The sequence below is a fragment of the Pristiophorus japonicus genome, unplaced genomic scaffold (assembly GCF_044704955.1).
Source record: "Pristiophorus japonicus isolate sPriJap1 unplaced genomic scaffold, sPriJap1.hap1 HAP1_SCAFFOLD_1984, whole genome shotgun sequence".
In the NCBI taxonomy this organism is placed as follows: Eukaryota; Metazoa; Chordata; class Chondrichthyes; family Pristiophoridae; genus Pristiophorus; species Pristiophorus japonicus.
Window position 1 is genome coordinate 3663 of NW_027251678.1, and position 19047 is coordinate 22709.

General features: G+C 42.6%; 1 protein-coding gene across 1 annotated transcript in view; it reads left to right on the plus strand.

Moving 5' to 3' along the window:
• Positions 1-423: 423 nt before the first annotated feature.
• The window catches only part of LOC139244007 (death effector domain-containing protein-like), a gene marked incomplete at its 3' end in the record, with an annotated part of 33871 nt that continues 15247 nt past the window's right edge, over positions 424-19047 (plus strand). Inside the window, exon 1 of the mRNA XM_070870943.1 lies at positions 424-2442. The remainder of the gene's footprint in view (positions 2443-19047) is intronic.

Sequence of the window (19047 nt, forward strand, 5' to 3'; positions counted from 1 at the left end):
TGGCCCCGGCGCACTACAAGTCCCGGTAGGCATAGCGAGGTTATGCCGCCCAACGCCATCTTCACTCTCACCCACTTGCTAACATTGTATGTGAGGGTGGTGATGGGAGTTGTAGTTCTTTCTCCCGCTTCCCCCATGTTAAAACGGCCCCCGTGAACTACAACTCCCAGTAGGCATAGCGAGGTGATGCCGCCCAACGCCATCTTCACACTCACCCACTTGCTAACATTGTGCGCGTGGGGGCTGCTGGGAGCTGTAGTTCTTTCCCCCGCCCGCTCCATGTTAAAGCGGCCCCGGAGAACTACAACCCCCAGCCCGCACCGCGCGGCTCCCACTTCCGGCCCCATCCAGCACCAGAAGAGAGAGACAGAGAGATGGCGGCTGAGGCGGAGTGGAGGCTGCAGAGCGCCCCAGGCGGCCCCCAGCCCCTTAGCAACCCAAGATGGCCACCGCCGCCAGTTGAACCCCCGGAAAGTTGAGCGTTCGCCCACCGCGCCCGGCCCGGCTTCGCCGCCAAGACCCCGGATTGGCGCGGTTGGTCGCCAGGAGGCGGGGCAACCTACTCCACCCGCTTTCGGAGCCCCCCGGGACCGTCGGAGGAGCATCTCGCCCAATTGAGTCAACCGGTCGAACTGGCCCGACTGAGCCCCTGGGCGTCCCGTTCCCCGACCGTTGCCGACTAAGACCCCGATTTGGGGCGGTTGGTCGCCAGGAGGCGGGGGAACCTACTCCACCCGCTTTCGGAGCCCCCCGGGACCGTCGGAGGAGCATCTCGCCCAATTGAGTCAACCGGTCGAACTGGCCCGACTGAGCCCCCTGGGCATCCCGTTCCCCGACAGTCACCGACTAAGACCCCGATTTGGGGCGGTTGGTCGCCAGGAGGCGGGGGAACCTACTCCACCCGCTTTCGGAGCCCCCCGGGACCGTCGGAGGAGCATCTCGCCCAATTGAGTCAACCGTTAGAACTGGCCCGACTGAGCCCCTGGGCGTCCCGTTGCCGACTAAGACCCCGATTTGGGGCGGTTGGTCGCCAGGAGGTGGGGGCACCTACTCCACTCACTTTCGGAGCCCCCCGGGACCGTCGGAGGAGCATCTCGCCCAATTGAGTCAACCGGTCGAACTGGCCCGACTGAGCCCCCGGGCGTCCCGTTCCCCGACCGTTGCCGACTAAGACCCCGATTTGGGGCGGTTGGTCGCCAGGAGGCGGGGCAACCCACCCCACCCGCTTTCGGAGCCCCCCGGGACCGTCGGAGGAGCATCTCGCCCAATTGAGTCAACCGTTAGAATTGGCCCGACTGAGCCCCTGGGCGTCCCGTTGCCGACTAAGACCCCGATTTGGGGCGGTTGGTCGCCAGGAGGCGGGGGAACCTACTCCACCCGCTTTCGGAGCCCCCCGGGACCGTCGGAGGAGCATCTCGCCCAATTGAGTCAACCGGTCGAACTGGCCCGACTGAGCCCCTGGGCGTCCCGTTGCCGACTAAGACCCCGATTTGGGGCGGTTGGTCGCCAGGAGGCGGGGCAACCCACCCCACCCGCTTTCGGAGCCCCCCGGGACCGTCGGAGGAGCATCTCGCCCAATTGAGTCAACCGTTAGAACTGGCCCGACTGAGCCCCTGGGCGTCCCGTTGCCGACTAAGACCCCGATTTGGGGCGGTTGGTCGCCAGGAGGCGGGGCAACCTACTCCACCCGCTTTCGGAGCCCCCCGGGACCGTCGGAGGAGCATCTCGCCCAATTGAGTCAACCGTTAGAACTGGCCCGACCGAGCCCCTGGGCGTCCCGTTGCCGACTAAGACCCCGATTTGGGGCGGTTGGTCGCCAGGAGGCGGGGCAACCTACTCCACCCGCTTTCGGAGCCCCCCGGGACCGTCGGAGGAGCATCTCGCCCAATTGAGTCAACCGTTAGAATTGGCCCGACTGAGCCCCTGGGCGTCCCGTTCCCCGATCGTTGCCGACTAAGACCCCGATTTGGGGCGGTTGGTCGCCAGGAGGCGGGGGAACCTACTCCACCCGCTTTCGGAGCCCCCCGGGACCGTCGGAGGAGCATCTCGCCCAATTGAGTCAACCGTTAGAACTGGCCCGACTGAGCCCCTGGGCGTCCCGTTGCCGACTAAGACCCCGATTTGGGGCGGTTGGTCGCCAGGAGGCGGGGCAACCCACCCCACCCGCTTTCGGAGCCCCCCCCGGGATCGTCGGAGGAGCACCTCGCCCGACCGAGTCAACCCCGGACCAATCCCCTGCCTCTTCTGTCAGCCAGTCTTGCTCGGAGTCCTTCCGCGCATTTGGCCCGCGGAGCCGGCCCACGGGGCAGGATGAGAAGGAACCAAGGCGCGGCTGGCTGTGCCTTTGCCAAATGATATAACCCGCCCGCCCCCCACCCCCACTCCCCCAACCTTTCCGGACCGGCAACAAAAAAACTCTGCAAAGGGATACAGCCGGGCTAAGTGAGTGGCCCGAAAACTAGGCAAGGGGGAAGCTTATGTGGGAAGGTGTACTTGGCCACCAAAAGAGAAAAGAGCACGCCGTTATTGAAAGGGAGAAAGATTGCAAAGTGCCCGAGTCCAGCGGGACCTGGAGGGGTTACTTGTGCATGAAACACTAAAGGCTAGTATGTGATCGTGCGGTTCGTACGGCAAGTGGTCAGGAAGGGCCAAGGGTCCCGTGGCCCTTGCTGCAAAGCGGGACAGGGTATAAAAGCAGGGAGGTCTCGCTTGCAGTTGCACAGGGGCATCGGTGCAACGAGACCCAGCGTTTTTGAGGGCGGAACTGGGCGCACCAGTCGATGTGGTATATTTAGACGTTCAAAAGACTGTGGTCTTGGGGGTGGGAGGGGAGAGGGGGACGCGAAGGGGCTGAGGGGCGACTTGGGACAGGTTCGGTGGGCGGGCAAATGCAGTACAATGAGGATAAATGTGAGGTTATCCACTTTGGGACAGTACAATGAGGATAAATGTGAGGTTATCCACTTTGGGGCAATACAATGTGGATAAATGTGAGGTTATCCACTTTGGGGCAGTACAATGTGGATAAATGTGAGGTTATCCACTTTGGGGCAGTATAATGTGGATAAATGTGAGGTTATCCACTTTGGGGCAGTATAATGTGGATAAATGTGAGGTTATCCACTTTGGGGCAGTATAATGTGGATAAATGTGAGGTTATCCACTTTGGGGCAATATAATGTGGATAAATGTGAGGTTATCCACTTTGGGACAGTATAATGTGGATAAATGTGAGTTTATCCACTTTGGGGCAATATATTGTGGATAAATGTGAGGTTATCCACTTTGGGACAGTATAATGTGGATAAATGTGAGTTTATCCACTTTGGGGCAGTTTAATGTGGATAAATGTGAGTTTATCCACTTTGGGGCAGTTTAATGTGGATAAATGTGAGGTTATCCACTTTGGGGCAGTATAATGTGGATAAATGTGAGTTTATCCACTTTGGGGCAGTATACTGTGGATAAATGTGAGTTTATCCACTTTGGGGCAGTACAATGTGGATAAATGTGAGGTTATCCACTTTGGGGCAATATAATGTGGATAAATGTGAGGTTATCCACTTTGGGGCAGTATAATGTGGATAAATGTGAGTTTATCCACTTTGGGGCAATATAATGTGGATAAATGTGAGTTTATCCACTTTGGGGCAGTATAATGTGGATAAATGTGAGTTTATCCACTTTGGGGCAATATAATGTGGATAAATGTGAGGTTATCCACTTTGGGACAGTATATTGTGGATAAATGTGAGGTTATCCACTTTGGGGCAGTATAATGTGGATAAATGTGAGGTTATCCACTTTGGGACAGTATATTGTGGATAAATGTGAGGTTATCCACTTTGGGGCAATATAATGTGGATAAATGTGAGGTTATCCACTTTGGGGCAATATAATGTGGATAAATGTGAGGTTATCCACTTTGGGGCAGTATATTGTGGATAAATGTGAGGTTATCCACTTTGGGACAGTATAATGAGGATAAATGTGAGTTTATCCACTTTGGGGCAGTTTAATGTGGATAAATGTGAGGTTATCCACTTTGGGGCAGTACAATGTGGATAAATGTGAGGTTATCCACTTTGGGGCAGTATAATGTGGATAAATGTGAGGTTATCCACTTTGGGGCAGTATAATGTGGATAAATGTGAGGTTATCCACTTTGGAGCAGAATAATGTGGATAAATGTGAGGTTATCCACTTTGGGGCAGTATAATCTGGATAAATGTGAGGTTATCCACTTTGGGGCAATATAATGAGGATAAATGTGAGGTTATCCACTTTGGGGCAATATAATGTGGATAAATGTGAGGTTATCCACTTTGGGACAGTATAATGAGGATAAATGTGAGGTTATCCACTTTGGGACAGTATAATGTGGATAAATGTGAGGTTATCCACTTTGGGGCAGTATAATGTGAATAAATGTGAGGTTATCCACTTTGGGGCAGTACAATGTGGATAAATGTGAGGTTATCCACTTTGGGGCAGTATAATGTGGATAAATGTGAGGTTATCCACTTTGGGGCAGTATACTGTGGATAAATGTGAGTTTATCCACTTTGGGGCAGTACAATGTGGATAAATGTGAGGTTATCCACTTTGGGGCAATATAATGTGGATAAATGTGAGGTTAACCAGTTTGGGGCAGTATAATGTGGATAAATGTGAGTTTATCCACTTTGGGGCAGTATAATGTGGATAAATGTGAGTTTATCCACTTTGGGGCAGTATAATGTGGATAAATGTGAGTTTATCCACTTTGGGGCAATATAATGAGGATAAATGTGAGGTTATCCACTTTGGGGCAATACAATGTGGATAAATGTGAGGTTATCCACTTTGGGGCAGTATAATGTGGATAAATGTGAGTTTATCCACTTTGGGGCAATATAATGAGGATAAATGTGAGGTTATCCACTTTGGGGCAATACAATGTGGATAAATGTGAGTTTATCCACTTTGGGGCAATATAATGTGGATAAATGTGAGGTTATCCACTTTGGGGCAGTATAATGTGGATAAATGTGAGTTTATCCACTTTGGGGCAGTATAATGTGGATAAATGTGAGGTTATCCACTTTGGGGCAATATAATGTGGATAAATGTGAGGTTATCCACTTTGGGGCAATATAATGTGGATAAATGTGAGGTTATCCACTTTGGGGCAGTATAATGTGGATAAATGTGAGGTTATCCACTTTGGGGCAGTATAATGTGGATAAATGTGAGGTTATCCACTTTGGGGCAGTACAATGTGGATAAATGTGAGGTTATCCACTTTGGGGCAATACAATGTGGATAAATGTGAGGTTATCCACTTTGGGGCAATATAATGTGGATAAATGTGAGGTTATCCACTTTGGGGCAGTACAATGTGGATAAATGTGAGTTTATCCACTTTGGGGCAGTTTAATGTGGATAAATGTGAGGTTATCCACTTTGGGGCAGTATAATGTGGATAAATGTGAGTTTATCCACTTTGGGGCAGTACAATGTGGATAAATGTGAGGTTATCCACTTTGGGGCAGTTTAATGTGGATAAATGTGAGTTTATCCACTTTGGGGCAGTTTAATGTGGATAAATGTGAGTTTATCCACTTTGGGGCAGTTTAATGTGGATAAATGTGAGTTTATCCACTTTGGGGCAGTATAATGTGGATAAATGTGAGGTTATCCACTTTGGGGCAGTATAATGTGGATAAATGTGAGTTTATCCACTTTGGGGCAATATAATGTGGATAAATGTGAGTTTATCCACTTTGGGGCAGTATAATGTGGATAAATGTGAGGTTATCCACTTTGGGGCAATATAATGAGGATAAATGTGAGGTTATCCACTTTGGGGCAATATAATGTGGATAAATGTGAGGTTATCCACTTTGGGGCAATATAATGAGGATAAATGTGAGGTTATCCACTTTGGGGCAATATAATGTGGATAAATGTGAGGTTATCCACTTTGGGACAGTATAATGAGGATAAATGTGAGGTTATCCACTTTGGGGCAGTACAATGTGGATAAATGTGAGGTTATCCACTTTGGGGCAGTATAATGTGGATAAATGTGAGGTTATCCACTTTGGGGCAGTATACTGTGGATAAATGTGAGTTTATCCACTTTGGGGCAGTACAATGTGGATAAATGTGAGGTTATCCACTTTGGGGCAATATAATGTGGATAAATGTGAGGTTATCCACTTTGGGGCAGTATAATGTGGATAAATGTGAGTTTATCCACTTTGGGGCAATATAATGTGGATAAATGTGAGGTTATCCACTTTGGGACAGTATAATGTGGATAAATGTGAGGTTATCCACTTTGGGGCAATATAATGTGGATAAATGTGAGGTTATCCACTTTGGGACAGTATAATGTGGATAAATGTGAGGTTATCCACTTTGGGGCAATATAATGTGGATAAATGTGAGGTTATCCACTTTGGGGCAGGAAATGTGGATAAATGTGAGGTTATCCACTTTGGGGCAGTATAATGTGGATAAATGTGAGGTTATCCACTTTGGGGCAGTATAATGTGGATAAATGTGAGGTTATCCACTTTGGGGCAGTATAATGTGAATAAATGTGAGGTTATCCACTTTGGGGCAGTATAATGTGGATAAATGTGAGGTTATCCACTTTGGGGCAGTATAATGTGGATAAATGTGAGGTTATCCACTTTGGGACAGTATAATGTGGATAAATGTGAGGTTATCCACTTTGGGGCAGTATAATGTGGATAACTGTGAGGTTATCCATTTTGGGGCAGTATAATGTGGATAAATGTGAGGTTATCCACTTTGGGGCAGTATAATGTGGATAAATGTGAGGTTATCCACTTTGGGGCAGTATAATGTGGATAAATGTGAGGTTATCCACTTTGGGACAGTATAATGTGGATAAATGTGAGGTTATCCACTTTGGGGCAATATAATGTGGATAAATGTGAGGTTATCCACTTTGGGGCAATATAATGTGGATAAATGTGAGTTTATCCACTTTGGGGCAGTATAATGTGGATAAATGTGAGGTTATCCACTTTGGGGCAGTATAATGTGGATAAATGTGAGGTTATCCACTTTGGGGCAGTATAATGTGGATAAATGTGAGTTTATCCACTTTGGGGCAATATAATGTGGATAAATGTGAGTTTATCCACTTTGGGGCAGTATAATGTGGATAAATGTGAGGTTATCCACTTTGGGGCAGTATAATGTGGATAAATGTGAGGTTATCCACTTTGGGGCAATATAATGTGGATAAATGTGAGGTTATCCACTTTGGGGCAGTATAATGTGGATAAATGTGAGGTTATCCACTTTGGGGCAGTATAATGAGGATAAATGTGAGGTTATCCACTTTGGGGCAGTATAATGAGGATAAATGTGAGGTTATCCACTTTGGGGCAATATAATGTGGATAAATGTGAGTTTATCCACTTTGGGGCAGTTTAATGTGGATAAATGTGAGGTTATCCACTTTGGGGCAGTTTAATGTGGATAAATGTGAGGTTAACCACTTTGGGGCAATATAATGTGGATAAATGTGAGGTTATCCACTTTGGGGCAATATAATGTGGATAAATGTGAGGTTATCCACTTTGGGGCAGTATAATGTGGATAAATGTGAGGTTATCCACTTTGGGGCAGTATAATGAGGATAAATGTGAGGTTATCCACTTTGGGGCAGTATAATGAGGATAAATGTGAGGTTATCCACTTTGGGGCAATATAATGTGGATAAATGTGAGTTTATCCACTTTGGGGCAGTTTAATGTGGATAAATGTGAGGTTATCCACTTTGGGGCAGTTTAATGTGGATAAATGTGAGGTTAACCACTTTGGGGCAATATAATGTGGATAAATGTGAGGTTATCCACTTTGGGGCAATATAATGTGGATAAATGTGAGGTTATCCACTTTGGGGCAGTATAATGTGGATAAATGTGAGGTTATCCACTTTGGGACAGTATAATGTGGATAAATGTGAGTTTATCCACTTTGGGACAGTATAATGTGGATAAATGTGAGTTTATCCACTTTGGGGCAATATATTGTGGATAAATGTGAGGTTATCCACTTTGGGACAGTATAATGTGGATAAATGTGAGGTTATCCACTTTGGGGCAGTATAATGTGGATAAATGTGAGGTTATCCACTTTGGGGCAGTATAATGTGGATAAATGTGAGGTTATCCACTTTGGGGCAGTATAATGTGGATAAATGTGAGGTTATCCACTTTGGGGCAATATAATGTGGATAAATGTGAGGTTATCCACTTTGGGGCAATATAATGTGGATAAATGTGAGGTTATCCACTTTGGGGCAGTATAATGTGGATAAATGTGAGGTTATCCCCTTTGGGGCAATATAATGTGGATACATGTGAGGTTATCCACTTTGGGACAGTATAATGTGGATAAATGTGAGGTTATCCACTTTGGGACAGTATAATGTGGATAAATGTGAGTTTATCCACTTTGGGACAGTATAATGTGGATAAATGTGAGTTTATCCACTTTGGGGCAATATATTGTGGATACATGTGAGGTTATCCACTTTGGGACAGTATAATGTGGATAAATGTGAGGTTATCCACTTTGGGGCAGTATAATGTGGATAAATGTGAGGTTATCCACTTTGGGGCAGTATAATGTGGATAAATGTGAGGTTATCCACTTTGGGGCAGTATAATGTGGATAAATGTGAGGTTATCCACTTTGGGGCAGTATAATGTAGATAAATGTGAGGTTATCCACTTTGGGGCAATATAATGTGGATAAATGTGAGGTTATCCACTTTGGGACAGTATAATGTGGATAAATGTGAGGTTATCCACTTTGGGGCAGTATAATGTGGATAAATGTGAGGTTATCCACTTTGGGGCAATATAATGTGGATAAATGTGAGGTTATCCACTTTGGGACAGTATAATGTGGATAAATGTGAGGTTATCCACTTTGGGGCAGTATAATGTGGATAAATGTGAGGTTATCCACTTTGGGGCAGTATAATGTGGATAAATGTGAGTTTATCCACTTTGGGGCAATATAATGTGGATAAATGTGAGTTTATCCACTTTGGGGCAGTATAATGTGGATAAATGTGAGGTTATCCACTTTGGGGCAGTATAATGTGGATAAATGTGAGGTTATCCACTTTGGGGCAGTATAATGAGGATAAATGTGAGGTTATCCACTTTGGGGCAATATAATGTGGATAAATGTGAGGTTATCCACTTTGGGACAGTATAATGTGGATAAATGTGAGGTTATCCACTTTGGGGCAATATAATGTGGATAAATGTGAGGTTATCCACTTTGGGGCAGGAAATGTGGATAAATGTGAGGTTATCCACTTTGGGGCAGTATAATGTGGATAAATGTGAGGTTATCCACTTTGGGGCAGTATAATGTGGATAAATGTGAGGTTATCCACTTTGGGGCAGTATAATGTGAATAAATGTGAGGTTATCCACTTTGGGGCAGTATAATGTGGATAAATGTGAGGTTATCCACTTTGGGGCAGTATAATGTGGATAAATGTGAGGTTATCCACTTTGGGACAGTATAATGTGGATAAATGTGAGGTTATCCACTTTGGGGCAGTATAATGTGGATAACTGTGAGGTTATCCATTTTGGGGCAGTATAATGTGGATAAATGTGAGGTTATCCACTTTGGGGCAGTATAATGTGGATAAATGTGAGGTTATCCACTTTGGGGCAGTATAATGTGGATAAATGTGAGGTTATCCACTTTGGGACAGTATAATGTGGATAAATGTGAGGTTATCCACTTTGGGGCAATATAATGTGGATAAATGTGAGGTTATCCACTTTGGGGCAATATAATGTGGATAAATGTGAGTTTATCCACTTTGGGGCAGTATAATGTGGATAAATGTGAGGTTATCCACTTTGGGGCAGTATAATGTGGATAAATGTGAGGTTATCCACTTTGGGGCAGTATAATGTGGATAAATGTGAGTTTATCCACTTTGGGGCAATATAATGTGGATAAATGTGAGTTTATCCACTTTGGGGCAGTATAATGTGGATAAATGTGAGGTTATCCACTTTGGGGCAGTATAATGTGGATAAATGTGAGGTTATCCACTTTGGGGCAATATAATGTGGATAAATGTGAGGTTATCCACTTTGGGGCAGTATAATGTGGATAAATGTGAGGTTATCCACTTTGGGGCAGTATAATGAGGATAAATGTGAGGTTATCCACTTTGGGGCAGTATAATGAGGATAAATGTGAGGTTATCCACTTTGGGGCAATATAATGTGGATAAATGTGAGTTTATCCACTTTGGGGCAGTTTAATGTGGATAAATGTGAGGTTATCCACTTTGGGGCAGTTTAATGTGGATAAATGTGAGGTTAACCACTTTGGGGCAATATAATGTGGATAAATGTGAGGTTATCCACTTTGGGGCAATATAATGTGGATAAATGTGAGGTTATCCACTTTGGGGCAGTATAATGTGGATAAATGTGAGGTTATCCACTTTGGGGCAGTATAATGAGGATAAATGTGAGGTTATCCACTTTGGGGCAGTATAATGAGGATAAATGTGAGGTTATCCACTTTGGGGCAATATAATGTGGATAAATGTGAGTTTATCCACTTTGGGGCAGTTTAATGTGGATAAATGTGAGGTTATCCACTTTGGGGCAGTTTAATGTGGATAAATGTGAGGTTAACCACTTTGGGGCAATATAATGTGGATAAATGTGAGGTTATCCACTTTGGGGCAATATAATGTGGATAAATGTGAGGTTATCCACTTTGGGGCAGTATAATGTGGATAAATGTGAGGTTATCCACTTTGGGACAGTATAATGTGGATAAATGTGAGTTTATCCACTTTGGGACAGTATAATGTGGATAAATGTGAGTTTATCCACTTTGGGGCAATATATTGTGGATAAATGTGAGGTTATCCACTTTGGGACAGTATAATGTGGATAAATGTGAGGTTATCCACTTTGGGGCAGTATAATGTGGATAAATGTGAGGTTATCCACTTTGGGGCAGTATAATGTGGATAAATGTGAGGTTATCCACTTTGGGGCAGTATAATGTGGATAAATGTGAGGTTATCCACTTTGGGGCAATATAATGTGGATAAATGTGAGGTTATCCACTTTGGGGCAATATAATGTGGATAAATGTGAGGTTATCCACTTTGGGGCAGTATAATGTGGATAAATGTGAGGTTATCCCCTTTGGGGCAATATAATGTGGATACATGTGAGGTTATCCACTTTGGGACAGTATAATGTGGATAAATGTGAGGTTATCCACTTTGGGACAGTATAATGTGGATAAATGTGAGTTTATCCACTTTGGGACAGTATAATGTGGATAAATGTGAGTTTATCCACTTTGGGGCAATATATTGTGGATACATGTGAGGTTATCCACTTTGGGACAGTATAATGTGGATAAATGTGAGGTTATCCACTTTGGGGCAGTATAATGTGGATAAATGTGAGGTTATCCACTTTGGGGCAGTATAATGTGGATAAATGTGAGGTTATCCACTTTGGGGCAGTATAATGTGGATAAATGTGAGGTTATCCACTTTGGGGCAGTATAATGTAGATAAATGTGAGGTTATCCACTTTGGGGCAATATAATGTGGATAAATGTGAGGTTATCCACTTTGGGACAGTATAATGTGGATAAATGTGAGGTTATCCACTTTGGGGCAGTATAATGTGGATAAATGTGAGGTTATCCACTTTGGGGCAATATAATGTGGATAAATGTGAGGTTATCCACTTTGGGACAGTATAATGTGGATAAATGTGAGGTTATCCACTTTGGGGCAGTATAATGTGGATAAATGTGAGGTTATCCACTTTGGGGCAGTATAATGTGGATAAATGTGAGTTTATCCACTTTGGGGCAATATAATGTGGATAAATGTGAGTTTATCCACTTTGGGGCAGTATAATGTGGATAAATGTGAGGTTATCCACTTTGGGGCAGTATAATGTGGATAAATGTGAGGTTATCCACTTTGGGGCAGTATAATGAGGATAAATGTGAGGTTATCCACTTTGGGGCAATATAATGTGGATAAATGTGAGGTTATCCACTTTGGGGCAGTATAATGTGGATAAATGTGAGGTTATCCACTTTGGGGCAGTATAATGAGGATAAATGTGAGGTTATCCACTTTGGGGCAGTATAATGAGGATAAATGTGAGGTTATCCACTTTGGGGCAATATAATGTGGATAAATGTGAGTTTATCCACTTTGGGGCAGTTTAATGTGGATAAATGTGAGGTTATCCACTTTGGGGCAGTTTAATGTGGATAAATGTGAGGTTAACCACTTTGGGGCAATATAATGTGGATAAATGTGAGGTTATCCACTTTGGGGCAATATAATGTGGATAAATGTGAGGTTATCCACTTTGGGGCAGTATAATGTGGATAAATGTGAGGTTATCCACTTTGGGACAGTATAATGTGGATAAATGTGAGTTTATCCACTTTGGGACAGTATAATGTGGATAAATGTGAGTTTATCCACTTTGGGGCAATATATTGTGGATAAATGTGAGGTTATCCACTTTGGGACAGTATAATGTGGATAAATGTGAGGTTATCCACTTTGGGGCAGTATAATGTGGATAAATGTGAGGTTATCCACTTTGGGGCAGTATAATGTGGATAAATGTGAGGTTATCCACTTTGGGGCAGTATAATGTGGATAAATGTGAGGTTATCCACTTTGGGGCAATATAATGTGGATAAATGTGAGGTTATCCACTTTGGGGCAATATAATGTGGATAAATGTGAGGTTATCCACTTTGGGGCAGTATAATGTGGATAAATGTGAGGTTATCCCCTTTGGGGCAATATAATGTGGATAAATGTGAGGTTATCCACTTTGGGGCAATATAATGTGGATAAATGTGAGGTTATCCACTTTGGGGCAATATAATGTGGATAAATGTGAGGTTATCCACTTTGGGGCAGTTTAATGTGGATAAATGTGAGGTTATCCACTTTGGGGCAGTATAATGTGGATAAATGTGAGTTTATCCACTTTGGGGCAGTATAATGTGGATAAATGTGAGGTTATCCACTTTGGGGCAGTATAATGTGGATAAATGTGAGGTTATCCACTTTGGGGCAGTATAATGTAGATAAATGTGAGGTTATCCACTTTGGGGCAGTACAATGTGGATAAATGTGAGGTTATCCACTTTGGGGCAATATAATGTGGATAAATGTGAGGTTATCCACTTTGGGGCAGTATAATGTGGATAATTGTGAGGTTATCCACTTTGGGGCAGTTTAATGTGGATAAATGTGAGGTTATCCACTTTGGGGCAGTATAATGTGGATAAATGTGAGTTTATCCACTTTGGGGCAATATAATGTGGATAAATGTGAGGTTATCCACTTTGGGGCAGTATAATGTGGATAAATGTGAGGTTATCCACTTTGGGGCAGTACAATGAGGATAAATGTGAGGTTATCCACTTTGGGGCAATATAATGTGGATAAATGTGAGGTTATCCACTTTGGGGCAATATAATGTGGATAAATGTGAGTTTATCCACTTTGGGGCAGTTTAATGTGGATAAATGTGAGTTTATCCACTTTGGGGCAATATAATGTGGATAATTGTGAGGTTATCCACTTTGGGGCAGTTTAATGTGGATAAATGTGAGGTTATCCACTTTGGGGCAGTATAATGTGGATAAATGTGAGTTTATCCACTTTGGGGCAATATAATGTGGATAAATGTGAGGTTATCCACTTTGGGGCAGTATATTGTGGATAAATGTGAGGTTATCCACTTTGGGGCAATATAATGTGGATAAATGTGAGGTTATCCACTTTGGGGCAATATATTGTGGATACATGTGAGGTTATCCACTTTGGGACAGTATAATGTGGATAAATGTGAGTTTATCCACTTTGGGACAGTATAATGTGGATAAATGTGAGTTTATCCACTTTGGGGCAATATATTGTGGATACATGTGAGGTTATCCACTTTGGGACAGTATAATGTGGATAAATGTGAGGTTATCCACTTTGGGGCAGTATAATGTGGATAAATGTGAGGTTATCCACTTTGGGGCAGTATAATGTGGATAAATGTGAGGTTATCCACTTTGGGGCAATATAATGTGGATAAATGTGAGGTTATCCACTTTGGGGCAATATAATGTGGATAAATGTGAGTTTATCCACTTTGGGGCAATATAATGTGGATAAATGTGAGGTTATCCACTTTGGGGCAGTACAATGAGGATAAATGTGAGGTTATCCACTTTGGGGCAATATAATGTGGATAAATGTGAGGTTATCCACTTTGGGGCAATATAATGTGGATAAATGTGAGGTTATCCACTTTGGGGCAGTATATTGTGGATAAATGTGAGGTTATCCACTTTGGGGCAATATAATGTGGATAAATGTGAGGTTATCCACTTTGGGGCAGTATAATGTGGATAAATGTGAGGTTATCCACTTTGGGGCAGTATAATGTGGATAAATGTGAGGTTATCCACTTTGGGGCAGTATATTGTGGATAAATGTGAGGTTATCCACTTTGGGGCAATATAATGTGGATAAATGTGAGGTTATCCACTTTGGGGCAGTATAATGTGGATAAATGTGAGTTTATCCACTTTGGGGCAATATAATGTGGATAAATGTGAGTTTATCCACTTTGGGGCAGTATAATGTGGATAAATGTGAGGTTATCCACTTTGGGGCAGTATAATGAGGATAAATGTGAGGTTATCCACTTTGGGGCAATATAATGTGGATAAATGTGAGGTTATCCACTTTGGGGCAGTATAATGTGGATAAATGTGAGGTTATCCACTTTGGAGCAGAATAATGTGGATAAATGTGAGGTTATCCACTTTGGGGCAGTATAATCTGGATAAATGTGAGGTTATCCACTTTGGGGCAATATAATGAGGATAAATGTGAGGTTATCCACTTTGGGGCAATATAATGTGGATAAATGTGAGGTTATCCACTTTGGGACAGTATAATGAGGATAAATGTGAGGTTATCCACTTTGGGGCAGTACAATGTGGATAAATGTGAGGTTATCCACTTTGGGGCAGTATAATGTGGATAAATGTGAGGTTATCCACTTTGGGGCAGTATACTGTGGATAAATGTGAGTTTATCCACTTTGGGGCAGTACAATGTGGATAAATGTGAGGTTATCCACTTTGGGGCAATATAATGTGGATAAATGTGAGGTTATCCACTTTGGGGCAATATAATGTGGATAAATGTGAGGTTATCCACTTTGGGGCAGTATAATGTGGATAAATGTGAGGTTATCCACTTTGGGGCAGTATAATGTGGATAAATGTGAGGTTATCCACTTTGGGGCAATATAATGTGGATAAATGTGAGGTTATCCACTTTGGGGCAGTATAATGTGGATAAATGTGAGGTTATCCACTTTGGGGCAGTATACTGTGGATAAATGTGAGTTTATCCACTTTGGGGCAGTACAATGTGGATAAATGTGAGGTTATCCACTTTGGGGCAATATAATGTGGATAAATGTGAGGTTATCCACTTTGGGGCAATATAATGTGGATAAATGTGAGGTTATCCACTTTGGGGCAGTATAATGTGGATAAATGTGAGGTTATCCACTTTGGGGCAGTATAATGTGGATAAATGTGAGTTTATCCACTTTGGGGCAATATATTGTGGATAAATGTGAGGTTATCCACTTTGGGACAGTATAATGTGGATAAATGTGAGGTTATCCACTTTGGGACAGTATAATGTGGATAAATGTGAGGTTATCCACTTTGGGGCAGTATAATGTGGATAAATGTGAGTTTATCCACTTTGGGACAGTATAATGTGGATAAATGTGAGGTTATCCACTTTGGGACAGTATAATGTGGATAAATGTGAGGTTATCCACTTTGGGGCAATATAATGTGGATAAATGTGAGGTTATCCACTTTGGGACAGTATAATGTGGATAAATGTGAGGTTATCCACTTTGGGACAGTATAATGTGGATAAATGTGAGGTTATCCACTTTGGGGCAGTATAATGTGGATAAATGTGAGTTTATCCACTTTGGGGCAGTATAATGTGGATAAATGTGAGGTTATCCACTTTGGGGCAGTACAATGTGGATAAATGTGAGGTTATCCACTTTGGGGCAATATAATGTGGATAAATGTGAGGTTATCCACTTTGGGGCAGTATAATGTGGATAAATGTGAGGTTATCCACTTTGGGGCAGTACAATGAGGATAAATGTGAGGTTATCCACTTTGGGGCAATATAATGTGGATAAATGTGAGGTTATCCACTTTGGGGCAATATAATGTGGATAAATGTGAGTTTATCCACTTTGGGGCAGTATAATGTGGATAAATGTGAGGTTATCCACTTTGGGGCAATATAATGTGGATAAATGTGAGTTTATCCACTTTGGGGCAGTATAATGTGGATAAATGTGAGGTTATCCACTTTGGGGCAGTTTAATGTGGATAAATGTGAGGTTATCCACTTTGGGGCAGTATAATGTGGATAAATGTGAGTTTATCCACTTTGGGGCAATATAATGTGGATAAATGTGAGGTTATCCACTTTGGGGCAGTATAATGTGGATAAATGTGAGGTTATCCACTTTGGGGCAGTACAATGAGGATAAATGTGAGGTTATCCACTTTGGGGCAATATAATGTGGATAAATGTGAGGTTATCCACTTTGGGGCAATATAATGTGGATAAATGTGAGTTTATCCACTTTGGGGCAATATAATGTGGATAAATGTGAGGTTATCCCCTTTGGGGCAATATAATGTGGATAAATGTGAGTTTATCCACTTTGGGGCAATATAATGTGGATAAATGTGAGGTTATCCACTTTGGGGCAGTATAATGTGGATAAATGTGAGGTTATCCACTTTGGGACAATATAATGTGGATAAATGTGAGGTTATCCACTTTGGGACAGTATAATGTGGATAAATGTGAGTTTATCCACTTTGGGACAGTATAATGTGGATAAATGTGAGTTTATCCACTTTGGGGCAATATATTGTGGATACATGTGAGGTTATCCACTTTGGGACAGTATAATGTGGATAAATGTGAGGTTATCCACTTTGGGGCAGTATAATGTGGATAAATGTGAGGTTATCCACTTTGGGGCAGTATAATGTGGATAAATGTGAGGTTATCCACTTTGGGGCAATATAATGTGGATAAATGTGAGGTTATCCACTTTGGGGCAATATAATGTGGATAAATGTGAGGTTATCCACTTTGGGGCAGTACAATGAGGATAAATGTGAGGTTATCCACTTTGGGGCAATATAATGTGGATAAATGTGAGGTTATCCACTTTGGGGCAATATAATGTGGATAAATGTGAGTTTATCCACTTTGGGGCAGTATAATGTGGATAATTGTGAGGTTATCCACTTTGGGGCAGTTTAATGTGGATAAATGTGAGGTTATCCACTTTGGGGCAGTATAATGTGGATAAATGTGAGTTTATCCACTTTGGGGCAATATAATGTGGATAAATGTGAGGTTATCCACTTTGGGGCAGTATATTGTGGATAAATGTGAGGTTATCCACTTTGGGGCAATATAATGTGGATAAATGTGAGGTTATCCACTTTGGGGCAGTATAATGTGGATAAATGTGAGGTTATCCACTTTGGGGCAGTATAATGTGGATAAATGTGAGGTTATCCACTTTGGGGCAGTATATTGTGGATAAATGTGAGGTTATCCACTTTGGGGCAATATAATGTGGATAAATGTGAGGTTATCCACTTTGGGGCAATATAATGTGGATAAATGTGAGGTTATCCACTTTGGGGCAGTATAATGTGGATAAATGTGAGGTTATCCACTTTGGGGCAGTATAATGTGGATAAATGTGAGGTTATCCACTTTGGGGCAGTATATTGTGGATAAATGTGAGGTTATCCACTTTGGGGCAATATAATGTGGATAAATGTGAGGTTATCCACTTTGGGGCAGTATAATGTGGATAAATGTGAGTTTATCCACTTTGGGGCAATATAATGTGGATAAATGTGAGTTTATCCACTTTGGGGCAGTATAATGTGGATAAATGTGAGGTTATCCACTTTGGGGCAGTATAATGAGGATAAATGTGAGGTTATCCACTTTGGGGCAATATAATGTGGATAAATGTGAGGTTATCCACTTTGGGGCAGTATAATGTGGATAAATGTGAGGTTATCCACTTTGGAGCAGAATAATGTGGATAAATGTGAGGTTATCCACTTTGGGGCAGTATAATGTGGATAAATGTGAGGTTATCCACTTTGGGGCAGTACAATGAGGATAAATGTGAGGTTATCCACTTTGGGGCAATATAATGTGGATAAATGTGAGGTTATCCACTTTGGGGCAATATAATGTGGATAAATGTGAGTTTATCCACTTTGGGGCAGTATAATGTGGATAATTGTGAGGTTATCCACTTTGGGGCAGTTTAATGTGGATAAATGTGAGGTTATCCACTTTGGGGCAGTATAATGTGGATAAATGTGAGGTTATCCACTTTGGGGCAGTACAATGAGGATAAATGTGAGGTTATCCACTTTGGGGCAGTATAATGTGGATAAATGTGAGTTTATCCACTTTGGGGCAATATAATGTGGATAAATGTGAGGTTATCCACTTTGGGGCAGTATATTGTGGATAAATGTGAGTTTATCCACTTTGGGGCAATATAATGTGGATAAATGTGAGGTTATCCACTTTGGGGCAGTATATTGTGGATAAATGTGAGGTTATCCACTTTGGGGCAGTATAATGTGGATAAATGTGAGGTTATCCACTTTGGGGCAGTACAATGAGGATAAATGTGAGGTTATCCACTTTGGGGCAATATAATGTGGATAAATGTGAGGTTATCCACTTTGGGGCAATATAATGTGGATAAATGTGAGTTTATCCACTTTGGGGCAGTATAATGTGGATAATTGTGAGGTTATCCACTTTGG